The sequence below is a fragment of the Lagenorhynchus albirostris genome, chromosome 2, assembly GCF_949774975.1.
Source record: "Lagenorhynchus albirostris chromosome 2, mLagAlb1.1, whole genome shotgun sequence".
Lineage (NCBI taxonomy): Eukaryota > Metazoa > Chordata > Mammalia > Artiodactyla > Delphinidae > Lagenorhynchus > Lagenorhynchus albirostris.
In genome coordinates this window covers 76,000,473-76,006,847 of record NC_083096.1, presented here as the reverse complement: position 1 = coordinate 76,006,847, position 6,375 = coordinate 76,000,473, and the positions used below count along the sequence as shown (strand labels likewise).

Below are 6,375 nucleotides of genomic sequence, written 5' to 3'. Positions count from 1 at the left end.
TCTCCCTCGTGTAATAGTCTGATAAGCGTTGGGCAGTAATCTGGACATCATTTTTTTCCTGCAGTTCTGGCATCCTGGACTCCTTTACTTCTAGGACCACAAGAAGAGATATGCTTAAAGAACACAACCTTTTTCACGGCTTACTGGATCTGTAAGCTACACACTTAGAAAACAAGTTGCATAGCAACAGTCATTTTGTAAATCTAGGTAAACATTGGAAACCCAAGTGTCCCCCCAAAGTGGGGTCAAATCGGTCAGGAAAGTAATTTCAGATGTGAGAAAATATAATAAGACACTGAGGTTGTTGAGTTTTGCAGTAAGAAGAACGTGTTGTGTACATGGAGAGCAGGCAGCACTTTGCCTGACAAGGACCCTTTACACTTCCCTTTATTTGTACTACCCATGAATTCAGAACTACTATAATTTTATGCAGAATATCCCAATAATTTCCCAAAGCATTTAATGTGTCACATGATGTTATAAATACGGTTAAGTTGGAAAAGAAAAGGAACACAGAATATGAAACTGTAATATACTTTAAGAATCTCCGTATGTGCTGTGCTCGGTATGTCTGAGCCTCTTTCCTGCTAGAGCAAACATGGTGATGGTGGTGACAGTGATGATGACAGAGATAATGATGACTTGCCACCTCACAAAGTACTAATTATGTGCCCAGCATTGTGGCAACTGAATTACACACATTCATGTAAATTTTATGCCTAAGCCAGTTGGCACTGTAAAGGTGATTTTCCCCACATTTTAGTAAAGGGATTGAACTTCTCAGGAGTTAAATAATTTGTTCCTCAAATCAATCAAGCAATAATTAAGAAAATACCCTGGATTTGAAATTATATACAAATAATCATCGATATAACTCAAAATTCACATAACACTGGTTGTGAGAGCCTGAAATTTGGATCGAAGAAGGATAGAAATCAACCAAAATTATGATATGATATTGCTAAAAGCAGGTTTTCAAAGAAACAAAATACTTTTACCATCACAAAAAAAAATTGTATTTTATTCAGGAAATGGAGGATAAGTAACAATTGCTCATCTGGCAGAAACCGCTGCCTAGATGACAGACACACACAGAAGACAGTGGGAGAATCCTCAGAGGGCGCTCAGGAGGAGAGATACTGCTCTTCCCTCTGAGGCTCTGGGATGCTTTTTCGGATACCTCCCAGAGGGAAGCAGCATAGCAGACTCAGATAGGAAACCTCTGACCGTCAGGAATCCCCACACGCACACTGCAGGCTGAAGGGTGGAAAGCTTCTCCTGTATCCATGATAGGCTTTGAAGAGCAGATGAAGATGGAGCTGTGGAACTAGATGAGCTGATTGTCCTTATCTTTTCCAGAGGCAGATAAAACCTGAAGCTGTTACTTGTTCTTGGGTGGGCACTTCTGCTGGCATTGCTCGGGAGGTGGCTCAGGAGTGCATTTCACAGGGCACTTTACAGGTTGGCAAGGGTCTGTACCCTTTTTAGGTGAGCAAGGATCAGGGCACTTTGTTGGGCACACTGGAGGTATCTTGCACTGCTGCTTGCACTGCTGCTCTTGAGAAGACATCTTTCTGGAGTCTTAATATCTGAAAGAAAGTATATGACCGTGTTCACCAGAAGGAATTCCTTCAGAGGGAAGACCCAAAACTTTGACAACTCAAATAGACAGGATCTCTCCAATCTCTAAATATGGGTGTTAATCTCTTTAATACCTTTTAATGAATTTCTGACTTCTCTCTCGTTCTTTAGCAAATCTATTCATCAGCCCAGAGACAACCTTCTCCTTTCTCATACAACATTTCCAAAGAAAATATCTTTTTTTAAAAGAAACCAGCAGTGTTTTCTCTTTTGTTTTCTTTGTTCTTCTCTTTTTAATGAAAACCTCATCTTTAAAAAAGGCCATCACAAGTTCTAAAATCCTGGGCAAACTCACAAGCAATTTCTATCACCATTTTTTCTCATGAGGTCCCGACACGATTACTTATGTACAAAGCAAAGGGCAATCAGGATGAATGTAAGGGCATCACACCTTCTAAGATTAATGCCTCTGAAATCACAGCAGAGGTCCAACAGAAAGGCACAGAAAAAGATAAATACTTTACTCTTTATCCTTTCATGTCAAAATTTCCTTTTAATTTCTTGTTCAATAGAGGAATTCAAACTAGGTATCAGAAATCTAGTAAATACAATATAACATTGTGCCCAGATTCCAGGTTCCCATCCACTAAGTAACATTATACCCTTGTTCATAACTTTGCACCCATCAAATTTGCGGTCTCCAGCATAAACTCAACATTCGGGGGCCCGAGAACAAAGTTGACCTGAAGAATCATACTCACCAGGTTCTCCAAAGTCAATCAGAACTCGAGTAGCAGGAGGATAGCTGTCACTGTCGTGCAGCAGAGGCCCTTTTTATTGGTGTTTGCTGCCCCACCCAGGGGGAAGCGGAGCTACCAAAACTGGCCTGGTTCAGTCATTTCCCAACCAAATGCAAATCCATCCATAACTGGCTTGGCAGGGACTCTGAAAACAGGAAATGTCCTGCGCCAGGATCTCCTCACTAGATTATGTTCTCATGACTCACAGAGTCCCTGCCTTAGCTCTCCGTTTCAGTGGTTTATGGCAGTGGGAGGATTTTGAAGCTTCTCTAACTTGCAGACAAACGTTCCGTTTCTTGATTGGGGAAGATGACCCTTTTCTATCTTTCACCTTCCTTGACTTCTAAAACTGCCTGCCTAGTTGCACTTGAACTGGTGGCCGTTTTATTGTACATACTGGTTTGAGAAAGGCCTGGCTACCTGGTGACACCGTTCTCTTTATCTCAAGCCCCTCTTATAATGCATTTCCTCTTGATCCATGGCTTGCTAAGTGAAGTCTCTTCTCCTCTTCTAAAATGGACTGAGGGAAGGTTGCGGATCATCTCCGATGACTTCCCACCGTGATACTTAAATACGTTTAGTAAAGTGGTGACCTCTAGGGACCCCCTTTCACTGCTTTGCTCCTTCAAATTAAGAACATCCAGCAGTCACATTCTTATGAACTTTGTAAATCTGTTTCACTTCCGGCCACAAGGAATTCACTAGGAGCGTAGTTTCGTCTACCATAATTCCAATCAGCTGGCAGATCAGAACCTAGACTTACAATACAAACCAAGCCTTTTACTCATACCTCCCAAACGTGACATACCACCTGCTCTTACCTAACTTCTCCCAAAGGACCTCTTTGGATTTCTTCAACTTTTGAAGAAAGCTCAGAGGAGTGTTTAAATATTCTGGCTTCCTGTTCCTTTGAAATTTTTGGAAAACCCTATCTAATATGCAATGCCATTCATGTCACTAATTTTATATGTATTTAATAGTTACGAATTATTTAAATACATGTTTTGTTTCACATCAAGTCTAGGGGTAAATTACAGAGAAAGTTGATATCCCATTATTAAAAATGCAGTCAGTGAAGTTCATTGCCATTCATATACAACTTCTTAATGATTAATAATAAGTTTGTTAAAATTTTAACCTACGTTTTACATTTTCCATTTTGCTCACTGTGGAACAGATGTCAAATAAGCCTATTTCCGGCTCTACTTTCTTCATAGAATTTGTCAGTGTGCTGGAAGGAAGGTTTGGTGGTTAATTTATGGGTCAGCTTCCCTGGCATATGGTCCCCAGTTAACTGGTCAAACATTATTCTGGGTGTTTCTGTAAGGATGCTTTTGCAAGAGAGTATTATTTACATCAGTGGCCTGAGTAAAGGCGGTTGCCTTCTCTAAGCTGGGAATTGCTCTTCCAATCCACTGACCTCCTCAATAGAACAAGGCTGACCGTCACCGAGGTAAAAGACGATTACCCTGTTGGATGGGCTTCCAGCACGCTTTCAGCTCTGCAGATTTTGAGTTTACCAAACTTTGTAATCTCTCTCTCTCTCTCAATCTCTCTCTCTCTCTCTCTCTTTCTCTCTCTCTCACACTGTCTCTCACTTTCGGTAACACATTTCTCTCTCTCTCTCTCTCTCTTTCTATATATATATATATATATATATATATATATATTTTTATACATTGCAATATTTAATTTGAATATTTCATCTGGCTTATCATGTACAAGATTACGTATGGTCAATTAAATTAAGACATTTCAAAGTTATTATAAAGTGAAGTTAAAGTAAAAAATACTATTAATACATGACACCTCTGATGTGCAATTATGACAAATATAATGAACTTTTAGAAAATAACTGAAGTTCAGGAACCAGTGCCCTAGCATGTTCTCCAAATACCTTATTTCTACCTTTTCAGAGATTCAGCTGTCAAGAGTTCTTCTACAGTTCCTCTCTTCTCTCTTGGACCTGAACACCACTCTTTTCTCTGCTGCCCCCTTGGGCACTGAAGCTTCTCGTGATGGGCTGTGGCTGGTGAAGGGCCCTGTCTGGTTTAGAAATAAAGTTGCAACTCTCACTTTATATTACTGTGGAATGTGGGAACACATGTTTCATGGAATCAGGGTGTCCCTCTCACCTGACATGAACACTTCCCTAGAGTGCCGTCGTGTGCTTAAAATTCCTTTATCAGGAAATAAATCCCTTGTATTCCGTAAGTAAATATCAGGTTTCAATTGTGTGAAACCAAAAATAGATATAAGATACCATTTAAGACTCACAGCATCACATATAAGTGATTGAGAGTGGGGTTGGGAGTGGAGAGAAGATCAGAGCACTAAGGTCTGAAATCTAGATGAAATATGGACTTAGGGCTCATCTGAAATACTTGCTTTCTTCTGCTCTTTCCAAACATGTTTTATGGCTTTGAAGACAGTAATACGAAAAGGTTTTCACTGTTTATTCTCGATCTTCCTTTTCAACCCTCCAGAACCCTCAACCTGCCATATTACCTTCACTGCCCCATATATACAACATAACTGTCCAAGTTGGTACTCTGACATGTTGCCCATGCATTTAGTAATAATCCTTTCCTATCTTTCATATTCTACCTGCAGTCTGAAGGAAGAACTGGCCTAGTAACGTGTCTTGGGCAATTAATCAGGAAGCTTCTTAGGAATGTCATTTTATAATGGAAAAGGAGGAAGAAGAGGAGAATGAAGAGGAGAGGAAGAGAAAGAGGAGACACTTGAGACTTGAGAAGAGTCACCAGATAAGCATGTGCCAGAAGACCAGGACCTAACCTTTCTCTCAAGCTCAGCCACATCTTCACTACTATAAACCATTTAAATATTATAATACATGGCTATAAAAATGAAATTACAGTACATAATATATAATTGGGAAAACATAAAGTTGTTCAAAAATGAACACATCTAATAAACTGCCAAGAAAAATCACTGCTTATATTTTGCTCTATTTAGCGTTAGGTGTTTTCTCTTTTCATAAACCCACAGACATGCATACGTGTCTTTCAGGTTACTGATCTGAGATCCTTTATCTTTTGCAACATAGATGCCTCCAGCCGTTAGTTGCTCTCTATGCACTGCATCACATTTATCCCTAAAGGTCTTCTACATTTTATTTGCATTTTCATTCATCCGAAGTATTTTCTATTTATTTGTTATTTCTTCTTCGAGCCATTGTTTATTTAGGAATGTGTTTCCAAACTCAAAGATGTCACAGAAACAGAGACTAGAATGGTGGTCAGCAGGGGCTGAGGGGTTCGGCAAAAGAGGAGATGTTGGACAATGGGTACAAACCTGCATCACACGATGAAGAAGCTCTGGGAGTCTACGGAACATCATAGTGAGTCTAGTTAATAACACTCAGTTGTGTAGTTGAAACTTGCTCAGAAAATAGACCTTAAGCATTCTCATCACGCACACACACACACACACACACACACACACAATTACACGGACATAGGCATATTTAAATAGTTAATGGTGAAGTGATTAATGTATTAAGTGACTGATGGTGGTAATCCCTGCACAAAGTACACATATGTCAAATCATCTCATTATGCACCACAAATATGTCCAGTTTAATTTGTCAATAAGACCTCAATAATACCGGATGGAAAAGGTGAAAGAAAAACCATCCTACAAAACCGTAAGAAAGTTTCAGAATCTTTGTGTTCCTTGTCCTCCTTGCCTCTCTTAGGCTCTGATACTACTCTCTGAGAGAGCTTCCCTTAACAATTCTTCTCTGCGGGCCTTGTATCCACCTCACAGTGGATAATCCCTTCTCGTCACCTATACTTACCACATCTGAAGTAGGTAGTGTGGAAAGGGGGGAAAGGAGGGCTGGAAAGTCGTTACAATTCTTGAAAACTCAGTCTTTTTTGTTTTGGCACATACTTTATTTAGTTGTCAATTCCCTCAAAAACTTATTAGACACCCGACATAATTCATTCTTCCAATCATTTCTGTGTCC

At 39.7% G+C, this 6,375-nt stretch overlaps 1 long non-coding RNA gene across 1 annotated transcript; it reads right to left on the bottom strand.

Moving 5' to 3' along the window:
• Window positions 1-992: 992 nt before the first annotated feature.
• LOC132515968 (uncharacterized) lies at window positions 993-2,604 on the bottom strand. The gene is made up of 2 exons (XR_009539223.1): window positions 2,343-2,604; window positions 993-1,589 (listed from the first exon to the last, which is right to left on the bottom strand). It is a non-coding gene; the product is annotated as an uncharacterized LOC132515968 (long non-coding RNA).
• Between the last annotated feature and the right edge of the window lie 3,771 nt (window positions 2,605-6,375).